At 43.3% G+C, this 23,693-nt stretch overlaps 1 protein-coding gene and 1 pseudogene across 1 annotated transcript in view; both read left to right on the top strand.

Annotated features, from left to right (window-relative positions):
- Positions 1-23,693, top strand: part of COL8A1 (collagen type VIII alpha 1 chain) — a 92,996-nt gene that overhangs the window by 36,114 nt on the left and 33,189 nt on the right. The gene's annotated exons all lie outside the window — the stretch shown is intronic.
- LOC136646450 (5S ribosomal RNA) lies at positions 22,318-22,437 on the top strand (annotated as a pseudogene).

Below are 23,693 nucleotides of genomic sequence, written 5' to 3'. Positions count from 1 at the left end.
CTAAATTTTTGGCTATATGAGCATGGCTTGTGCTTGTTCCATGTGCACGAAGTGAATACATGTTCCATTATCCTTTAATCTTTTTGCTAATCTGTCAATTTCTCATTTATTTATTTCTTACATTCTTACTTTCCCACCAAATGAAGTGCCCAAAACAATATACTTGCACAATATTGTGTCCTTTTGCTCTGGCTAGCTTGTAGTGAGCCAGACTATCCAAGGAACACCAGTGAATCATTCCAGAGACAATGCTACAGGGTTGAGCTTTCTCTGGATAATAGAACACTAGAGCAGTGGTTTCCAAATTTTTTTAGCGTTGGAACCCACCTAAAAAAAGTTTCACTTTACCAGCCGCTCGAGCCTCTGTGGCTATAATGGTGATTGGACAGCAGTGCTCCCCCACAAGTAGTAGGTTGTTAAGCTACTTCAAACCCAATGCACATGGCCTAATCTGCCCTGTCAGTTTTGCGAGCTGCCAAAAATTGTGTCATGACTGGTGGGCCACCAACCCACAGTTTGGGAACTAATGCACTACTGACTTACCATGCCTTTGTGATATTTGCTTTATTTAGAAATAGGCAGAGTATCATAAAGGTAAAAACACTCCTAAAAGCAGACAATACAGCTTGTATCAGATTCCCAGAGAACCCGCTGCACAGCTCCCCTTTCCCTTGCCCTAGACCCTACTCCATTTCCAGCCAATGCTGGCTAGAAATTCTCAACTCAACTCTCTCTTCCCCAAATTAAAACTGTAATCTGACTGTTTCTCACACATTTGCAGAGCACTCATTTTAACTTCCTCCCTCCACAGGTGGTGCTCATTCAGGAAACCAGCAACAAGCATTCAAAAATAGACATCCAATAATAGTTTTTTGTCAGGTCCTTGATCACTTGTTCATAGTGATTGACACCCAATCCTGAGCTGCCCGGGGTGCCCAGGCTCAGTGGCGCAGAGAAGGGCTGCCGCCAGATCCTGCACACCCCGGGCTACTGCGAGAGGCGCCTCGAGAGAAGGGGACTTTTGTCCCCTTCTCCCAGGTAAGCAGCCCTGCAATTGGGCTACTCCCTTTACCGCCAACCAAAAGGTAGGCAGTAAAGTAAAGGCACTCATGTAGGGCACGGAGCTCTCCATGAGTGCCTTGGATACTGCGGAGTGGAGCTCTGTGGACCTGCCTCCCTCCCTCTCCCTGGCACGCCTCCCTCTCTCCTCCCAGCACATCTCCCTTCATCCTCTCTCTGCCCCCCGCTGGCCTCTCCCCTCCCCAGAACGCCTCCTCTCCGCCCCCGGCCCTGTTTACTGTACCGCAGCTCTGCAGTCCGGGAGACCGCCAAGCTGCATAAGCTGGGCACGGGCCAGCGCTGGGCTAGCACGGGCAGCAGCCCAGTGGTGAGGCTCGCAAACGTGCCTTATGGCATGTTTGCAACAGTGCTTGGCAGTGCAGAGCCGTGCCGCCGAGCACAGGACTGGGCTCCAAGATGGCCAAACTCACATCCATACAAATTTATGGAATTCAAAGATATCTTATACAAAGATAAGAATTCCATTGCCAGACCAGATCAAAGTGTCTGTCTGTCTGTCTGTCTGTCTGCCCTTCTTTTCTATCCTTCCTTCCAACTTCTCTTTAAAAAAAACACCCTTAGACATAAAGATGATGATGCTACTGTTGGGTCATGACCTACCAGTTGAAGTTACCCAATGACTCTGAAAGCAAGACTCTTAGATTTACATTAAATGAAACTTGGGGTCATCCTGAGGTCAGTAGTAGGGGCTAGGAAACCACCAGATCACCCAACCTCTAGATTGTTTTGCAGCGATAACACCTGTTGTTTCTCATATGCTGGTAGATTTTGTTTAGTTTAGAATGAAGTTCCTGAAACTATATTTTTGCTCCTCAGTTATACTTGTGTTTCATAAGAATGTGATTAAATCCTGAAGAGCAGCCACAGAACCCTTGTACAAATAAACTGCACATTTTCTCATATGGGAAAACTTCAGTTGAATTCTAGCCTTTCCTTCCACTTGGCATCACAAATCTCATATCAATTCAGCAGTGCTTCTTGTTTCTTCGTTCTTTAAATGAGTAATCCATAACTGACTGACTGCTTGCCATCCTTCTGGGTCTTTCATTGCCAATAAGTTGCACCTCCCTTCCAATGGATCTCCATGGAATAGTTCAAACAGAGATTTTTTCTCTGTGTGTTGTTAAGAAAATATCTTTGTGAAAGAATCAACAACATATTTTCTCTACTGGTCTGTGCGATCACTTCATTCAGAGACAAGCTCAAAATAGGTCCAAGGTTAAGGGCAAATAGCTTTTTCATTGGCACTGCTCTGAAGAACCAGTGATATCAATTGCACTATCTTCCAGTGTGTTGAAAGATGGAATATGCCTAATTCAGGGTGCTGATCCTTACTCCTTAAGGCTCTAAACAGCTTGGGACCAGGCAGAATGGGGGCCAACTAAAGCCTCTGGTGGGATTTTCCTAATCTAGGACCCCTAGCCCTGAGCACACATTTTCAAAATGGGTAGGCCTCAAACTCAGAACAAAATGGCAGTGGCAGCACAGCTTTGGCCCATCTGACATCAGGTCACCACCCACTACTGGGTCCTGATCCACTTGTTGAACACTTCTGCATTAGTTAATGACACAAAGAAAGGTGGAGCAAGCAAAAGACGAGAGGCTTGGAAGGAGGGAAAGAAGCAAAAGTGAGGAAGAAGGAGTGTTTCTCCATCAAGAGGGAGACTTGACCATTAGTTCATAAGTAAATGACCATCGGGGAACTGTTAGTGGATGTACTTTTCCGGACAGACATAAGGTGCACATGGATGAAATCTGTTACATGTGCTGAGTGCAGCATGCCAATGGACTGAGTACAAGGGCCAATGCCCCAAATCAGTGGAATGACATATGAAAGAGGTAGGCAAGGGTAAGGGTGTAATAGCAACATACTTTTAATGTGGGGATAATAGTACAGTATTACTATTAGGCGCCTCTTTTCTAGGCTGAAGAAGCCCAAACGCCATAGCCTTTCCTCATAAGGAAGGTGCCCCAGCCCAGTAATCATCTTAGGGCGCAATCCAAACCTGCAGTGGAACAGGCAAGCCAGAAGGCTTGCGCTGCATCCAGCGCAGGTTCGTTTGCTGCAGCGGCTCAGCAAGAGGCAAGGGGAAGCTCTTCCCCTTACCCCTGGGTAAGAGCTGCTCGCCCCAATGGATCTCTTCAGAACTGTGCTACCTCTGGAGGTGGCACAAGTCCAAGGAGAGCAGAGCAGCTTGAAGCCGCTCCGTTCTCCCCGGGGTAGGGAGTTGGGATCCGGCATAATTGCCAGGTCCCAGCCCCACACCTGGCTCCCAGTGCGCCCGCCCCCGGGGCCGCCCATCGCCCGCCCTCCCCCCACCCAGAAACGCCTCCCTCCCGCCTCCTCCCGGCCCCCCACGCCTACCTTTGCCAGTTGTGTCGGCGTGGGTGCGCTGGCACAAGCAGCGGGGAGGAAGCCACCGCAGAAGCTTCTGCTGGCCTCCATGCATTGGCGCTTCTAGACGTGCCGACACAGCTTCCTCCCACAGAGGTGCAAACATGCTTTATGTAACGTTTGCAACCCTCCCGGGGCTTTATGCCAGCCTATGTGCCAGTTGGATTGCGCCCTCAGTCGCTCTTTTTTGCACCTTTTCCATTTCCACTATGTCCTTTTTGAGATGTGGTGACCAGAACTGGACACAATACTCCAGGTGTGGACTTACCATCAATTGGTACAACAGCATTATAATATTATTATTTTTATTATTATTAACAGTATTTATATACCGCTTTTCAACAAAAAGTTCACAAAGCAGTTTACAGAAAAAAATCAAATAACTAACGGCTAATATTAGCTGTTTTGTTCTCAATACCTTTTCTAATGATCCCAAGCATAGAATCGGCCTTCTTCACTGCCGCCGCACATAGGGTCGACACTTTCATCAACCTGTCCACCACCACCCCAAGATATCTCTCCTGATCTGTCACAGACAGCTCAGAACCCATTAGCATATATGTGAAGTTTTGATTTTTTGCCACAATGTGCATGGCTTTACACTTACTTCCATTGAATGTAAGGGCTTTCATCAAGGCCACATCAAGGGTTTGGGCTTTAAGGTGATCTGTGTGTGAAAAAGGGAGCATATCCAATGAGGTTTCCTATTCCCAATATTTCTTCTGACAGAAAAAAAAAATAGGTATGCTTGTTTTACATTGAATGAACAAAGGGATCATGATATGGCCATGAACAAAACCAACTTTGAGTGAGACATTTACATGGGCTCTGATTGCATGCTGTGAGAGCATTTTTGAAACATTAACTGGAAATTATACATTTCCCTCCAGTTCAGAAAGTGCAATTCAATGTCAAGGCTGCCTAAATATATACATATTTATTGTTAAATGACATCAATTTCCACCAAAAGTTGCATATTTAGAATTTCAAATTTTAGTACATCGAGGAACTAAGTGAGACAGGATTACTGTGCCCTCCAAATGTGCTAGTTCTGGGTTGGTCTGTGAGGTGGAACAGACTGTTGGGACCATCCTCCTGCCTCAAGAGGGAGGGGCAGCAAAGTTGTCAAATAGGAGGGATTTGCCAAAACAGGGCAATCTGTGGTGAAAGGAGGGGAAGGGCCCATTCTGAGAGTGACACACATTATGGATGGTCTCCTGAACATGCTACAGGGTTTTCTGAACATATGTAAGTCAGTAGCCGTGTCCGAGTTAAGTAACGCTAGGTGGGGCCAGTGGCTGTTTTTATTCGTTTGTTCTTTACAGCCTATTATATATTATATATTTATATTATATATTATATATTTATAGGCTGGCCTTCAGTATACAATTCTCAGGATAGGCTCACATATTAAAATAGCAAAAACAATACAATGAATGTTTACAAATCATAGAAGTGCAGAATATGTCTGCAAAATCCACCAGAACTGTAAAAACAGCAATTAAAATAAATTAACAAACTGCAAAATGAGTGGCTAGTCTAAGTGGTTTAGTGAGTGGCTACTATTGGTTTAGTGACTATCATTAGTGGACTGTGGTAAGCTGGTGACATATACTGGCTAATAGTGTGAGCTATAGAACTTGACTTCCCTAGTTTAAATCTTGCCTTTGTTGTGAACTCTCTGTGTGGCCCTAGATAAGTCACTCAACCTCAGCAGCAATATGGGGATAATATTTACCACACTGAGCTGTTGTAAGGCAAACATCAAGATAATACAGGTGAAGCACTTTGCCAATTCAGGAAGTAGGATACAAATTGGATTATTCTTAAGCATACTGAAAAATAAAAAAAAATTTCCAGAATAAAATTGAAATGAAAAATTTCCAGAATAAAAAATTCACCTGAAGCTGAAAAGACATCACATATGGTGGTGCCAGGAAGACTTTTTAGGGGAAGGCGTTCATCATGGCCTCTAGTAAAGAACATGGGCTTTGGACAGGTTAATGTTTACAAGGGGGTCCTTCAGATCTAAGATCCCAAGATTTTAAAGGCTTCAGAGGAGCCCAGGAAAGGCAACCAGAGTAGTTTTAGCATTGCCAAGATATATTCCCTCTAGCTTGTTAGCCCCCTTTCAACTGAAGTTTCCAAGAGGTCTTCTGTGCATCACACACACAGCCATACCTTGACTTTCTTCTGCTTGACTGTCATCGCATTGCTCTTTCAGCTATTTTCAATTATAACCACATTTCAAGGAGGAGGGTGGGCGGAGGGCTGTCCCAGGGGTGGACAGGACATTATGCCAGATTCCAACTCCGTTCCCTGAGTAGTGCAGAGCAGCTTGAAGCCACTCCATTCTCCTCTGACTTGTGTCACCTCCTGAGGTGGCACAAGTCCAAGGAGACCCATTGGGGCTATGGTGGCTTACCCGGGGTAAGGGGACAGAGTTTCCCCTTGCCTCCAGCTGAGCTACTTCTGGCCACAGTCTTGCACTGGATACAGCACAGGCGTGTTGGCCTGCCTGTTCCAGCAAAAGAGGATTGTGCTGTAATTCATTTTTTTACTTTTGTCCATGCTCTGGTCTCTAACCAAACAAAAGTGTCAGGTACTGCTGTACAATGTGCAGTAATAGCTCCATGATGGAAGACAGGCAGGCAGTTACATAGATATCTAGACTGTGCTGGGGCTGAGGAGGATGGCTTGAGGGCTAAGTTAAGCTGCTTTCCAAGCAAAAGGCTTAGGATGGCTGATTTAACAGAGTAATGCAGAACAGCTATATTTTACTAACAGCCTTTTTCTTTGTTAGGGTGTTTTCAAAGTTTTCCACAAGGCATCAGTGGGTGGATCATCAAATGGAAGCCAAGCATTAAAATGGCATTGATTTTATTTTATGAAAAGCGATTCCAAGTGTAGCGAGGTAAAGTGAGCCAGCTAAGTAAGTCTGTGTTGACATGTAAAAAATGCAACTTCAGTTTGAAGGTCAGACAGGAATGAATGGCCTCAAAGATGTTTTGTGACTGAAATGAATGTCAGATTCCTCAAGCTGAAGAACAGGGAGCCTAAACAAGTTTTCTGCGTCACCCATTTAGTGGAGCTGCTGTAGTCACCCTACTTTTGGCTCCGGATTTCTGCTGTGTTCCAGTAGACAGCGAGCACCTGGGAACACTCTGCAGAGAGGACTTGATTCCTTGACAGCTTTGGATAAGGGCCTACATAAGCGAGGAGGGAAGAAAGGGGGGCATTGTCTTTCTCTCAGCTACAGCGCTGCTTTTCAGATCACCTCCAGAAGTGAAAAGTTATTACAGTTATGGAATCTTTTTTTTTTTTCTGGACAGTCAATGTAAGAAAAACTTGTTTTAAATAACATGTTTGGGGATTTTAGTACTCACAGCTCCAGGATAAACTCATTGCACTTGTTCAGAGACTTACATCAATTACAGGCCAATCTTATGCTCTCTCCCATCGCTGATGCCTGTGTACAAAACTCGCTTGTGCTGCATCCTGCTGAAGGGGCAGTCCCTGAAGTCTCCTCTGGGTAGGGCAACATTCATTCCCTTACCTGAGGTTAAGCCCATGTGGTGCAGAGCGGTCTACTTGGACCTGCACCAGCAATTTCACTGGCGCAGAGAACTGGGCCACAGGACTGGGTCTGGGAAGGGAATTAGGATTTGCACTGCACATTTTTGGAGTGATACAGTCCTGTAACAGCATTCCAATATTCTGCGGTGCTGTGTGGCTCATTAGCACAGGGAAGAGCTTTTTGAAGGTGTTCTCACTCAGTAACTAATGTGCACACGGGCCTTTCTTTCCTAGCAGTCTGAACAGAAGTGAACTCTGGAGTATCCTCACATGACTTCAATAGCCGTGATTCTCCCTGTGTTGACTCAGTGGAGAGTGTAATATTATACACAGCATCAGTGTTCAGAAGCAAGGGGCGTCCTCCAAAGTACCCTTCGCTAGAGTAACTAGAGGTCATGTGAATGCAGCCAAACTCAAACCAATAAAAAGCTGTACATACTGCTAGCCTGCTACATAAAAAAGAGTTTAATGAGGCAAAGCACACTTGATTACACAGCACAGAGGACTGCTGAAGTGCTTCCCTTTTCCTTTCTCTTTCCCAAAAGTAGACTATTTTTAAAAACTCTCAGGGTTGCTAATACGCACATCTGCAAAGCGACTGTCAGTTCCAGGTTCCCAATCTGGTCCTGAAACAAACTGGCCAACACTTTCCTAACAGGGGGCTTAACCCTGCCAAACCAACTGTGGTGACTTCATATTCATGCAATTTCATAAAAAGATAAATGGCACATTTATTTACTTTTGGCACTTTGCTTAAACTGGTCGGAGGGGGGATTATTTCAAGATACTGCTTGTAAATGGAAGATGGCAAGAGAAATTGGGACACAAGTCCAGGATTTAAAGAAGCCATAAATTCTACACATTTGGGATTATTGTCCTTTTGATGCTTTCTCCTGCTCTGCTGGGAAGATGAGGACGGAGAAAGGAGCGGGTGGATTCTGTGGGTCACCTCAGGTTATTAGCTGAGCGGTTCGGTTTTTAAAAACACCAAAAAATGAATCCTAATAATAAATCAAACATAAATTCTACACTTTCCATGCCAAATGACTTATGAGGCATTTTCTTTGTTGGAAATCTAAAAATGTCTTCCTGGAAGACTCTATTTAGATGTTCAAACAGAATTCCAAGCACCAGGTCTGATTTTAGAGGAGCAGCTGTCATGTAGTTGTACAACGTCTGCTTTGCATCTAGAACAGGGGTAGGCAACCAATGGATATACATGAGCTACTTAACAAAATGACTAAGGGTACAATCCAGAAAAGAAGATGGGCCGGCACAAGTCTCTTGCCCGGTGGTGTTGCAAACGTGCCATAGGCAGGTTTGTGCCACCAAGTGAGGAGAGAAGCTGGCTTAAGCCCCACAGAGTCAGGGCAAAAGGTAAGCCTGTGCCAGCTGAGTCAGGCCAGTGCAGGTGCCTGGGGGGTGGGGGGGGTCAGGCCTGCCTGCTCCAGGGAAGGTTAGGATTGGGCTGTAACTGCCAAAGATCTACTGCAGTGGTACTCAACTGCTCCCTTGACCCCCATGGCTGTTGGCCATGACTCCCCATCATGTTCCTGAGGGCTAGAAGTGACATCATTAAACAGGAAGTGGCCAGAAATATTAACTATATTAAATATAGTATTATAATATTATATTTATTATAATATAATATTAAATATTACATATATATTAACTATATTAATATTAATTATATTAATCATATCATTAATTAAATGCAGACCTTAAAAATATATAATTAATACACAGCAATATACATGCTTTATAAATGCTCAGCTGCTGATCACTGTTGGAGACAGGATGCTGGAGTAGGTAGATTTTGTCTGGTCCAGGAGGACTCATTTTTTTAAACTTTGTAAGCATACCAATAGAATTGTTTTATCAAATGAACTTTGTGAACAACCAGTCTGACCAGCATTACACACACACACACCCCTGTGGACCCCAATCCAACTAGTCATTTCTCCCATTCTCCTTGGATAGGATTGAACCCTTTATTAATTTAATGAAATTACATTTTTTCCAGCAGCTGGTGGGGAAAACAAAAATAGACCATGAAAATATATCAGAGGTGATAAGGGTTGGGTTAGGAAGCTGATTTGTTTCCTATACTAGGAGATGCACAGCTCAAGCCCATGCATGTCTACTCAGAAGTAAGTTCCATTAGAGTCCATGGGCTTACTCCCAGGAAAGTGTGCATAGGATTGGGCTGGCAATCACTTCATCAATGGCTGATAAATATTCCCTTCAAATAGCAAGATTCATCACTTTAAAAATACCGCCTTTCCTCTTCAGTCAAACAAGATTAATAAATCACTTTAAAAACAGTACCCTTTTTCTGCTCCTGGCCAAGTAAAGTGTGTGCTTGTCTCTCTCCTCCCCCCTTTGCCAACTGCATGGAAACAACTTTAAGGGGAGGGGGAGGAAAGCGGGAAGGTTTGGAGATCAAAAGGGGGACTGGAAGAGGAAGGGGTTGAAAAGAGAAATTTCACTTTGTTGAGAAGCGATCCCAGACTGGGAACTAGGAACCAACCAGACAAGGATCAGCAAGGGTTAAGGACTGCAAGCCGAGCATGCTAGGAAGAGGGCGGGGCGGCAGCAGCCACTCTCGCAGCTGAGCAACTCCTGTTTCTTCTGCTTTAAAAAAAGTGCAGAGGACGGGCAGAAAACGGGCTCATATTCTGCCCAGGGGTGTGACTGATCACTTCAAGAGGACATCCCGTGCCTCCCCTTTGAGTTCCTGGCTTCACCCTAAAGAGCCATGCCTCCCAGTTTGAATAACACTGATCTACTGTGATGTAAAGTAATAAAAATGGGATTCTTCATTATTTGCATACTTTTTAAAAAGCATATTAAAGATAAATTATGATTGAACAGTGGGATTTGCTGCTAAAAAGTGCCAAGTCTAGAGTGTATTATATCAGATGCTGTGCCACACAAGCAATGCCAAAAAGGGGTTTAGCACTCACTGGAGGTGAGTGAGTGAGAAATGGAGTACACACTAAAAACCCAATCCTATGCATGTCTATTCAGAAGTAAGTCCCATGGTAGACAATGGGGCCTACTCTCAGAAAAGCGTGGATAGGATTGCAGCCTAAGTAGCAGTACGCACTAAACCTCAGCTCAGCTTTCTTGAAGTTGAGTTTTTGGAGCTAGGATGCTCCAAAGACTGGAAAAGGACAGAGAAGCTTACTTTATTTTTGCAAACATGCAGTTTGGATACTGGAGGAATATGCAAGTTGGGGTGGCTCCATCTAGTATGGATGGATGTATAACTCAGTCCACCAAAAGATTGCAAATAGCAAGGAACAACATTACCTGTGGAAGCCACTGCCTATAGAGAGGTGATATCTCAGGAGGAGTTGGAAATGAATGCAAAGCTCTGCTATGAAATGTCAATACAAACATAACAGCCGTAACAACCTCTGCCATTCCTGCTACCTAGTCCAGCCACAAGCAACTTGGGGGGTGTGACAGAGCTGAAGCACACAATCTGTTTGCCTTTTATGCACCCAGGAGACACTCGGGTATTTCAGCAATAGGAGCCAAGGGTATACCCAATTAAGGACTGATGCCTGAAATGCACTGCACTCTGCATACACTCAGAGGCAATTCCATGTGCTTCATACATGCCTGCCATTCAAAACATGTTTCTAATAAGCCCTGGTTTACATGATATGCTAAAACAGAACCCAGAATAGTGATGAAGTAGCCCACACAGCAGTGGTAAAAACAAAACATTTTTCAACCTTTTGTCTGCCTCAAGCTACTCAAAACAGGCATGTGAACTACCAGTAGCTCTCAATGTACTAGTTGCCTGTCCCCAATCTAGAAGTTCTCCAAATTCCTGGCATCTCTAAGTATAACTAGGAGATACCTCTGCTTGAAATCCTGGAGACAATTTAGATGACACTGCACTGGCTATTTTCCTTTTATGCTGTGCCTATGTACAGCATTTTCATTTGAATTATTGTACATCCATTCACAGATCAACAATCTACGTACACTGTACACAGACGGTACCTACACTGAATGGAGTGTGTGAATAACTATAACTAGGTACAAACTGACTTGTACCTGGGTACATAGATGTACTTAGGTACTGCTAAATGTGTGAACAGCCCTCCTGCCAATGAGTGTAGAGTATGGGAGAGCAGAATGGCTCTTGGAGGCCTCGGTGCTGCAGAGCAGCCCTGGTGGTCCCGCTCCCTTTTACCCTTCACCAATGACTGCTGGCCATATCATGTGTGGGGGTGGAAGCCAGGGAATGGAAGCCTCAGCCCATATGCTTGGACTGAATCCGCATTCTAAACATGAGATGGTATCTTAGAAATTGAACTGATTAAAAACTTTAAACACTTCTCATATGCAATTATTCAGTCACCATTTTTTCTCCTTAGCTTGTGTTATAGCCTCATCCAATAGCAAGCAAACAAAATCCTATTATGTGCAGGGTTAAAATATGAGATTAGGACCATTGAAATTTCAAAGACCTAGAAAATCCAGAGCTGACCAATTCCTGCCCTCATTAGCCAGCATAGTAGCTTTAGCACTGTATTGCAACAGCAGGTAGGAGAAGAAACTGAGGGCACTGCAGCAGCTTTGAGAAGGCCCCTGCCTTATAACCATGAGAAATGTGGGAATGTAAATATAAGGTAAGAATAATTAACTAAGCGTAGAATCTCTGCAGTAGGATAGAAATGGCATGTGTTGAAACCATACTTATTTGTGAACTGCAGTATTCAACTTATGCATGTTTATAGAAAGACTTGTGGAGACTATAATAAGAGTGATGGGGAGCAGGCACCCAAGTGTTGTTGAGTTTTATCAGGAGAAACAATTCCTGGGACACACTTTATGAAACAGAAGCTCAGAGTGACCAACACACCTCTGTTATATAAGTTGCAGAGTGAGGGTTCAGGTTTCATATTAGATTCACCTGTGTGCATAATGTTATGAAGTTCACAGCAGCTGTGACCTACCTGCTTGGCACTTTGTAGCTAAGATCACTTGTAGCTAAGATCTCTTGTATCTGTACTGACCATGAGTCCTGATTATTTGTAGTAGTGGGTGATATGTCCCAAGTACCACCTGGTCCTCTTGTACAGGATGGTTTTCAGTCTTTGAACTCTGAGGATGTGGACAATATCCTCAGAAATGTTTGTCCACCTGTGTGCTGGATCCTTGCCCATCTGATGAAAGCTGCTGGGGATGATGACAGACTGGTGGGTGGAGGAGGTTATAAATGTATCTTTCTGTATGGGAAAGATGCTCTCTACTTTGAAAGAAGCAGTGGTGAGGCTGCTCCTAAACAAGCCCTGGCTCGTCTCCACTACCCTGGATAGTTACTGCCTGGTGTCTAATTTCCCCTTTTTGGTGAGGTGATTGAGCATATAGTGGAGATTTCAGAGGGTCTTGGATAAAACTGATAATCTTAACTCATTTCTGTCTGTTTCCAGCCTGGAACTAGGACTGAAACTAACTTGGGCCCAAATCCTAACCAACTTTCCAGCACTGGCATAGAGGTGCCAATGGGACCTGTGCTGCATCGTGTAGCACTCACAGAGACCTCCTCAAAGTAAGAGAATGTTTGTTCCCTAACCTCAGAGCAGCATTGCCCTTATGTCGGTGCTGGAAAGTGGGTTAGGATTGCGATGACTTACACCTGGACCTAGATGGGGAAGTGTGGCTCTGATGTGTCAGTAGTGTTTGACCATGATATCTTTCTGGACTACTCTAGTGGTTGAAACTGGGAGGCATGATGTTATGCTTGTTCTAATTGGAGTGAAGACTGCAGAAGGCATTGCTAGTGACCGACTGCCTGGTCCCATGGCCTTCCACAGCATTCCATCTTGTTCCGTATGCTGTCTGAAATCTACATGAAACTGTTGGGGGAGGCTGACAGGGGAGTTAGGTTGAATTGTCAGCAGTGTGCAATCCAGCTCACTATGTCAGCTGATTCTAAAGTGTCAACAGAAGTTCTGATCTGGTATTTCAAGGAGGTGATGGGTTAGCTGTGGGCTAACAAGTTGAAACTTTATACAGACAAAACAGATGTCGATGGTCAGTAGGTAAGCTGTTGCAGGAATGGGGGTTTGGTCTATTCTAGAGGGGTAGCACTTCCTCTGAAAGAGTAGGTGTACAGCTTGGAGATGTTCTCGTATCCAGCCCTGTTCCTAGAGGGGCAGGTGGTAACTTCAGCCAGGAGTGCCTTTGCCAGTGTAACAGCTATGGCCATTCTTTAAGAAAGCAGATCTGGTCACAGTCACTCATGCTTTTAAATGGGGCTGTTGTTGAAAAGTATTTCAAAACTGCATCTGGTTCAGAATGGTACAACCAGATTACTGATGGAAACTGCATGGGGTTGCATATTATTCCCATCCTGTGGGAACTATCCTGCCATACCATACATTTCCAGGTCTAACTCAAGCTGCTAGCTTTAAAGTAGTCTATAGTTTAGTTCTTTACTACATAAAGGCTGCATTTTGCCATATGAATCTCTCTGCCTGTTAAGATCTACAGGGGAGTCTCTGGTCCATGTGTCATCATTGAACACGACTTGAATGGCATCAACATAGGACAAAGCCTTCTCCATGATAGCCTTCAAGGTGTGAAGTATGAGAGGTCCCTACTCTTAAAAAAAGCTTTCAAAATGCACCTGTTCTGCCATGTTTTTGGGTTAGGAAACTGAGCTGCTCCTATGTTTGCTGCTGCTGGAATGTTGCGTTTTGGTCAGTCACAGATTACTTTTTAAATTTTTGAATATATTTTACTGTAATTTTTAAAATGCTTTAATACTTTTGTCAGCCATCTTGGAACTCTCCAGTGAAAATCAATCAATCACATGTAGCAGAGGCCTATGTTCTTCTATTATTGTCACCATTGTTCAGCAGCCTGATCACATTCCTCTTTATTTAACTTCAGCGGCCCAGGCAGAGGCTAAGGTGGCATCCTCTGCAAGACAAATGTAAGATGTGGGCAACTGCTGCTGATCATCAACACAAAGTGCATCGAGAAGCACCCAATTATACCACCTGTGCATGGTCATATGTGGGGGGTGCAACTGGATCAGAAGTGGTAGGTGGTAAGCCACACTAACTTCTCATTGCACTTTGGGCCAGTGAATAACTACTGTTTTCTAGACTGGCCCAAACCCACCATAACTTTATATACTTGAGTTATTGAATGAATCCTCAGTGAATCCTGGGAACTGTAGTTTGAAGTTAAGAATTGTCCATTAAAGGTCTCTAGTTGTTCTGTCACTGAATGGTTTCCTGGAAAAAGAGAATGACTGTAAAACCAATTTATGTTTGTAGTGTGGATAAACTCTTAAATGGTGCCAAACCAAGCAGTTCTGTTCCACTTGCTTTCAACTCACCTAATCCCTTTATAATGTCTCTTCATAGGCCTTACATGACCTTTATATACCCAGCACACAGTTAGGCATTTGAGTAGGTTGTTCAATTCTTTCCTTACTCACTCATGATGAAATTCCTGGGAGTACTGACGAATGACCTCAGTGGAAAACAGAGGTAGGTCAGCCCTGCATGCTTTTGTAAGTCCCCACACACTAGAATTTCAGCAAGTCTATCACATTTATTCCTCTTTTCCTTATCTCCAAATTTCCATCAACATTATATGATTATCGCTTGCTTGACCATTGTCTCACAACATACAAGGGAATGTCTCTCTCACTTCAAGTGGATTAAGCAGAGTTTCCTAGGTGCATTCACAGTGCATTCTCATTAAATTGCACTGTAAATTTAGGGTTTTATACATTTCCATTCCTTGTAGGAAAGGGTATTACAGGTTTCAAATGAGGAGCTATTATAATTAGAGAATGACTAACACCAAAAATAAGAAATGGTGATCGCTAAACTGCAATCTTAACTGTGTCATCCTTTTTTGGATATTGATAACAGATGTAATAAAACATCCATGTCTGTTTCAAACAGAAATTGAAAAGAGACAAAGCTTCTTAGAATTGTTTGGTGAAGTTTCTAGTTCAAAGCTTACCTCAGATCCAAATGTTCTGGGTGCCTTAGACAAGCTACTATCTCTCAGCCACAGCAACAGCCCCATCCCAATATCTGATACTTATAGGACCAGCACAAGATCTCCTGATACATACCAAATACCACCCCCTGACCTAATGATGTACCAGACTCTGTTCCTCCAGTTTTCCAATGTTCCAGCCCAGCATTCCCCTCCCCTCCACAGATCTGATGCCTGATATGACCACTTCAGTTGGCCTCATAAATGAGCCAACCCTGAATTTGGAGATAATAATACCAGCCTATCCCCCAGAGGGTTGATTGAGTGATAACCACATCTGTAATTTTGTCACCATACCACCCACTTCCATCTTTCTGGTCAGGTGATCCTAGCAAATTGTGTATCATGTTGGAACCATGATGCCATCACAGTGCTGGTTAGTCAGCTTTATGACAACAACATCACAAAGCCAATTCAGATTAAGGGCAATGCTTCCAGACCTCACTCTGAATGGACAAACACCATGGCACCATGTAGCCAGTCGGATTTGATGTTAATTCTATTATCACAAAGCAAAATCAAAGTGAGGGCAAGACGTATTGCTCTCACTCTGAATAAACATCTTGACAACACCATGTAGCCAAATATGCTTCGTGATGGCATTATATTGGTAGCACCATTAACTGTAGTTCCTGCTTAACTTTAGATGTGCTGAAGCCAACTTCATATTCTAGTTTCAAATTCAGGGTTCAGCTGGAACTGTGGTTAGTTTAAACTGTGGTTAAAATGATTACCAATGCAGTACAACCACAATTAAGCCAATTGTTGAGATTTTTTCATAATCACAGTTATGCAGATAGAGGTGTTAACATTTGCACTGGTTGTGACATATGCTTTTCTTGTTAGATGCTGAACCAAGCTAAAAAAATTCTTCTAGCAACTTTGCAAGTCTAGTTGCTAACAGCAACAGCAGTTGTGCAGTTTTCTTTGAAAAGTTGATATGTTGCAGAAGAGAAAACCCCTGCTCTAGTGTTTCAAACATTCTTTCAGTCGTTTATCCAGAGTTCTGCACAACCTTTTGAGAGTTCAGCGCCCTGGCAGACTGCAGCTGGTGGGGAATCGCTTAATTCCCCACGAAAGAAGTGTTGTTTTCAATAAGTGGCTACTGTAATAGGTTTGCTGATATGTTAAGAGCATTACAGGATCTAGAGTTGGCTTTGGAAGGCAAAAGCTGTAAAATTCAGACAAAAATTCAACAGTAATCTATTGAAGAAGTAAAAGACACCATAAGCATAGCTCATTTTTGTACATATATTACATGCCCCTTCGGACTGTTTAATTATTCTCCACCTTTATGTTTACTAGGGGATAGGAGGCTATAAAATGCACTTCATACTTTATTATTAAACTATGATGTTAAAGATTTTTTTTAAATGAACAATGGACATGAAATATCTAGGGCAGGGGATGGCCAACTTCTATATTCCCAAGATCCACTGTATGAAAACAATTATTTGGCCAAAATTTATTCTCCTGTATGCTAACTTTTACCTGCTCCAATATGCAGATACATTGTTACCTTGATGGACAGACAGAATAATAAACTTGTATTATATAAAATGAAAGTTTATAGCCCTTTGGACATGTCTTCCACAAAAGAAACTGTATGGTATATTCAGACTAATAGACTGCATGCCATAGGTTTTGTTCACAGAGATGATAGGATACCAAGCGATTAACAGGCCAATCCTATCCTCCCTCATAGTATAGCATGCAGGCATGCCAAAACAGGCAGCACTGCATGCAGTTGTGGAGAGGTCCATTTTCTCTTGAACCCTTGGAAATATTTTCCCTTACCTCCCCTAACCTTCCCAGTGCAAATCTCTTGTGCCAGGTTACATTCCCTCCTTCCACTGATATGTCCTCCCTCCCTGTCCATAGAACACCCACCTGACATTGTTCTTACCTTGATGGAGTCCAGATGATCCGTCAATGAGTGGCTGCTCACCAAAGGCCATTGAGAAAACTTCACAGTCAGGGAATAAGAGGGCAGGCCCTTTTATGGATTAAGAATTGGTTGAGGACCAGGAAACAGAGAGTGGATGTCAATGAGCAATTTTCACAATGGAGAGAAGTGAAAAGTGGTGTGCCCTAAGGATCTGTTCTGGGATCTGTTGCTTTTCAACTTATTCATAAATGACCTGGAGTCAGGGATAAGCAGCAAGGTGGCCAAATTTGCGGATGATACTAAACTTTTCAGGCTGGTGAAAACCAGAAGGGAAGCTCCAGAAGGAACTCTCCAAACCGGGGGAATGGGCAGCAAAATGACAAATGTGTTTCAATGTAAGTAAGTGTAAAATAATGCACATTGGGGCAAAAAATCAAAACTTCACATATAGGCTAATGGGTTCTAAGCTCTCTGTGACAGATCAGGAGAGAGATTTGGGGGTGCTTGTGGATAATTTCATGAAAGTGATGACTCAGTGTGCAGCGGTGGTGAAGATGACCAATTCTATAATAGGGATCATTTAAAAAGGGCTTGAGAATAAAAAAGTCAATACTATAATGCCATTGTACAAATCAAGGGTAAGGCCACATCTGGAGTATTGTGTCCCGTTCTGATTGCCACATATCGAAAAGGTCATAGTGGAACTAGAAATGATGCAGAAAAGAGTGACTAAAATTATTACTGATCTGGGGCGCTTCTCTTATGAGGAAAGGCTACAGAGTTTGGGGCTCCTAGGTCTCAAAAAAAGGCACCTGAGGGGGAACATGACTGAGACATACAAAATTATGCAGGGGATGAATAGAGTGGATAGAGGGATATTCTTTTCCTTCTCGTACAACACCAGAAACACATGGTTTCCAGGTCCCATGTGGCAGCACACCTTGTGCAGCATCGCTGCTGCAATTATAATGGCAGAATGGAATGTCCACTGTCATAATGAGTCCCTGGGATTGGGCTATATATCAGATTCTAGAGATGTGTGGGCATTTAAGAGCATGTAGTTGGATATCTATTTTTATTCTTATATCCATCGCTATATTTGGGAGAGATGGGAAGGTGGTGTTGGTTGAAACCACTGTATGGCAACTCCCTGCTCACTTCCAGGGCCTCTAAGAGGAATTTTATCTGGGGGTACAAAGTTTCTTTTGGGCCCCTTTACAAAGGGGGAGAGGTGAAACAGAGCAGCAGAGGGTGATGACGAGTGAGCAAAATGGAGGCAGGGAGGGGCAAAAAAGGGCAGGGGAGGGTGCAGACAGCTGGAAAAGTCTTTGGAGCCCAGGTCTACCTACCCATGTGGCATCAGCAGCTAAATACAGAAATATGGAAAACCAAACACACTCCTCTCTCTAAAATCTTTTAAATATAGAAAATCATGTAGAAAATTAGCATCATTATATTTAGGCTCACACTAGAATGGACTGTGCATACCAAAACTTGCTTCTGCAGCAGCTATAGTCTTGCAGCTGTGTCCCTGAGCTCTTATAAGTTCCTTCATGGTAAGCAGATCCACAAGCCAAAGATCCACAAGCCAAAGTGTTAAGGAGTGTCATGTATGCATGCCTCAGCCCAGCATATTATTTATTAACAGTATTTATATACCGCTTTTCAACAAAAGTTCACAAAGCGGTTTACAGAGAAGAATCAAGTAACTAATGGCTCAAATATGTGGCTTGCCAGTAGCTGCCGTAGCTGCAATTGCATGCTCACGGTAGTGTCCTCAGCATCCCGTGCAGTGGCGTAGCTAGCTGGGGGCGGTCCACCCCCGGTACCACCCTTGGGGAGGTAGCACCACAAATGCCCCAACATTGCTAACATCGTGGAGGTTCGGAGTAACCCCATCATGCTATACACCTTTGGATGCAGAAATTCTAGCAGAATGCAATGCAAAACACCAGATTGAAATATCTCCTTTCCATCAAAAGTTATGGCCAAAGAACCAGAAACCAAAAATGCATGGAACCCTATGGAAAAAGAAACTGAGTCATATTGTGCATTTACTCGTGAGTAGGCAAACATGCCATAGTTCTTCGGAAAGGGCAGGCTGAGAGGAATCCAATGATACCAGAATGGTTCCTATCCAATGAAAGCAGCCCCAAAAAAACACCCAAAAAGGAAGTCCCTCCCTCCAAGCTGACAAATGTATTGAGCCCTATGGAAAGTGAAAGTAAGCCACACTGTCGCATTTACTCGTGAGTAAGCAAGCGTGCCTTGGCTCCTGGTCAAGTCCAGCAAAGGGGAATGCAAGGCTATCTGCATGGTCCCAATCTGATGAAGGTGGAGCTCAACAAATGCTCCAGAAAGCAGCACCCCCCAAAGAATAAAACAAAAGCTTCTGCTGGTAAGGTCCATTTTATTTGTTTTTAGACTTGTAAAGCCAGGTGGGTCCTGATAGTGCTATGCGTGAAATATAAGAATTTACACTGAACTGGGCACTGGGGAGGGCTGAAAATCTCACCGATATTTTTGTGGAGGGGTGTTCTTGCAGGCAGGCTACGGAGAAAATTCACTTGGTGGAACAGGGCTGGCTTCCCCTTATTTAATTTTTTTGTTTTTCTTTAATTTAATTATGTATAATTATTCATTTTATTGTACTTGATTATATCACTTCCAGAGGGTTCTGGACAGATTGTCATTCTAAAAAGTGTGTCCCAGTGTTAAAAGTTTGAGAACCACTGCCTTAACTCAAAACAGGTCAATTAGACATTCTTGGGGGGAGGGGGGTGACACCCTAGTGACCAAAATTCTGGAAATCATTACTTTTAGGAATAATACCATCATGTTATATACCATTTGATGCAGAATTTCCTCCATTGCTTGTGGGGAAATATTCACTGCATTTATTTTCTGGTCATTATCATTGTTCATTTCAAATCCTGAGTTACTTAGAGGAAGGGTGGTATAAAAATGTGAATTAATTGATAATTAATTGATAATTAAATAATAAATTATGTCATATGGGATGACAAAAATTTATGGGCACCAGGTGTCAAATGATCTAGCTACGCCACTTATCCCGTGCATGCAACAAGTCTGAGTTGACAGGAAAATGTAAGATCCCAGGAAATTTCTGGGCCCCCTTCTTTGGCTCCTGGGCCCCCTTTATGATCCTGGGCCTAGGTGCAATTTACCCCCTTCACCCCCATCTCCTAGGCCCTGCTCACTTCTTACCACTTTAAATCATGGGCATTTAAGCAGGTCAATGATAAAGATTGGATTGCCTGGTAACTTAACTGCACTCTCATAAGAATAAGAACAGCCCCACTGGATCAGGCCATAGGCCCATCTAGTCCAGCTTCCTGTATCTCACAGCGGCCCACCAAATGCCCCAGGGAGCACATCAGATAACAAGAGACCTGCATCCTGGTGCCCTCCCTTGCATCTGGCATTCTGACATAGCCCATTTCTAAAATCAGGAGGTTGCACATACATATCATGGCTTGTAACCCATAATGGATTTTTCCTCCAGAAACTTGTCCAATCCCCTTTTAAAGGCATCCAGGCCAGATGCCGTCACCACATCCTGCAGCAAGGAGTTCCACAGACTGACCACATGCTGAGTAAAGAAATATTTTCTTTTGTCTGTCCTAACCCTCCCAACACTCAATTTTAGTGGATGACCCCTGGTTCTGGTGTTTTGTGAGAGTGTAAAGAGCATCTCTCTATCCACTTTATCCTTCCTGTATGTCTCAATCATGTCCCCCCTCAAGCGTCTCTTTTCTAGGCTGAAGAGGCCCAAACGCCATAGCCTTTACTCATAAGGAAGGTGCCCCAGCCCAGCAATCATCTTAGTCACTCTCTTTTGCACCTTTTCCATTTCCACTATGTCCTTTTTGAGATGTGGCAACCAGAACTGGACACAATACTCCAGGTGTGGCCTTACCATCGATTTATACAACGGCATTATAATATTAGCCATTTTGTTCTCAATACCTTTTCTAATGATCCCAAACATAGAATTGGCCTTCTTTACTGCCGCTGCACACTGGGTCAACACTTTCATCGACCTGTCCACCACCACCCCAAGATCTCTCTACTGATCTGTCACAGACAGCTCAGAACCCATTAGCAATGTATGCAGTCTGATGGATGCAATATCCCCTCAAATGCCAAAATGTAATGTGCAAGCAACTGCTTCTCCACTTTTTGTAAGCCCTCAGCAAGCAACTGCTTCTCCACTTTTTACTTTCCATATGTAAACAAACCACAGTGATTCTTGGCTGTTCTGCCATTTGTCTATCCAATGTGCTGTAATGGGAAGGGCAGTATGAGGATGGGATCCATTCCCAGGCTCCCATAGCTCAGTGATTTGAAATAAAGACCACTTCATTTTCCCATTCCCTACCTGCAGGCAAGCAGAATGATACATTCTTGGCATACGTTGCATCCATCTATCCTTGAAGACTACAGCTCCTAATAGTCAGGCATCTGTTTTATGAACAAGTTTCACCTCTCTCCATGGCATTAAATTCAGTGCAAGGTTGATGCACATTCACAGATCAAGCACACTCCTTAAATCTCTGCCCCAGGAGAATCCAACATTAATCTGTCAGAAAGGAAAACCTGTAAGCAAATGTGGCTCCTGTTATCCCACTTCCCTTCTGGATACAGTCAATAAGATCTATCGTAGGGTTTTGTCTCTGTGCACTATTACACTGTTAACAAGAGAACATAACTGGAACTTCTGAACCAGGTTCAAGGAAAGATTAAAGAGTGGTTAGAAAATAGAGATGTTCTCTATACAATTATAAATCTATAAAATTATAAAATTTTATTATATAAAGGATACTTTTATAACCCTTGGAAGATTTCTCTACTGGATTCCAGCACAGAAGAAAACCACATTATAAATATCCAAAGTATTTAATGGACTATACAGTTTGTATGCTATGAATTTTGTTCACGAAGAGGTCAGGATACTATGTGCTTAGCTTGGTTTTGAGGTATGCATGAGCATTCATGAGCATGTGGTTAGTTCCCTGTTTTTACTCCAATGTCCCACTTCATACTTGGGAGAAGTGGAAGGGTAGTGTTGCCTTGGGCAGCGGTTCAGCAATTTTCTACTCAGTGTTGGATAACATCGAACTAAAACCAGTGGCCTGTGCTTACTTATGGATTTTCAGGGATGCCCAGTCCATGAGGCCCTCTGAGACAGGAGGAGGGCAGAATGGGGAGGAGATGGGGCAGGAATGGGCAGATCAGACCCTGGAGACAGGTGGGATCAGCAACCATGGCACATGCCAAATCCCTTTCCTAGGCCTGTTCTGCCTACAACAGCAACTGTTACCCTGCACATGTCTGATCTCATCTGATCTCAGAAGCTAAGCAGGGTCAGGCCTGGTTAGTACTTGGATGGGAGACCACCTGGGAATACCTGGTGCTGTAGGCTTATACCATAGTCTTTCGAGACTGAAGGTTGCCAACCATTTTTTCTGCCTGCATGGATCAACACGAAGTAATGCCAGTGATATCCCTGCCAGGGGTCCAAGTTGACCCATTGCAGCTACTGCTGCTTACCCCAAGGTGAGGGGACATTTGTCCCCTTACCTTGAGAGACCTCCAGTGGGCAAAAATCCCCCATGGGATGCAATGTAGCCCATGCTGGTGCCACTGCATGGGGGGTTTAGTTTGGATTGGGCTGCCTGACTGTGAATCTAATTGTGGAAAGTGTAATAAAACAATGCAATTCAAGGTATGGTATTAGGGAGAGATACTGATGGTGCTTTAATATACAAATCAAGCTCTAGCACCTTCCTAGAACCAATGAAATGGATAGAAGCCTTTGTTAACATATCCAATCATAAAGGAAACTTGACTAAATCTGAGCGTTAGCCTATGATGCTAAATTGAAGTAAGGCAGCACTTTACATGGTCTTACTTCAAAGTGAAAATACCCAGGAGCCTATATGGCTACTGACTCACGGATACTCTTTCTTCATAAGGCATTTTTTCCACAGTTGCTAAATAAAATTAGAAATGATTCCACAGAATGGAACAAGCAGTATATGAATTGGCTGGGGAAGAGGAATGTAATCATAATGAACTGGCTCCTTTAGGTTTTAAAAAAACAAAACAGTCTGACAATGCCCAATGATTTCTTTAACACTCTGCAGAATCATATCTTGAGATCGTCCGAGGTGCATGAAAACTGCCCTAAAACCAGAACCCTAGCCTCCCATGAGAAACCTTTAAAAACCACTGCTCTCAGTGCCATAGAAGTATGGAATAAAAAGTCTAGGCAGTACTCTTGGTTGGCAGTAAAACAGATCATGACCAGGATGGGAAGCACCCCACATTTTCCCTGGTTAACCAGAAGTGAAGTCGCTCTTCTCAAGCAACTTGTTGCTCAAGTAAGCAACAAATGGAGGGCAAAACTACACATTGCACTGAATCAGCAGTTTGCGCCCCTGGACTTTTATTTTTTAATTGCTTTTACAAATTACTTTGAATCTAATAATAATGGTAAAATAATTACACACTATTGCAATACAGTCTTCAATGGATAAAGGTTTGCAATGGTATATACATTATAACTTTTTGGACAAACATCTTACAAAACCACCAAGTGGCAACATCCATAAACATTTATATCTGTGCAACAATTATCATGCCAAGAGTAAATAAAGGGTTACTCTGCGATATGGA

This window comes from Tiliqua scincoides, chromosome 3, assembly GCF_035046505.1.
Source record: "Tiliqua scincoides isolate rTilSci1 chromosome 3, rTilSci1.hap2, whole genome shotgun sequence".
Classification (NCBI taxonomy): Eukaryota; Metazoa; Chordata; class Lepidosauria; order Squamata; family Scincidae; genus Tiliqua; species Tiliqua scincoides.
This window is presented reverse-complemented; position numbering and strand designations above follow the sequence as displayed.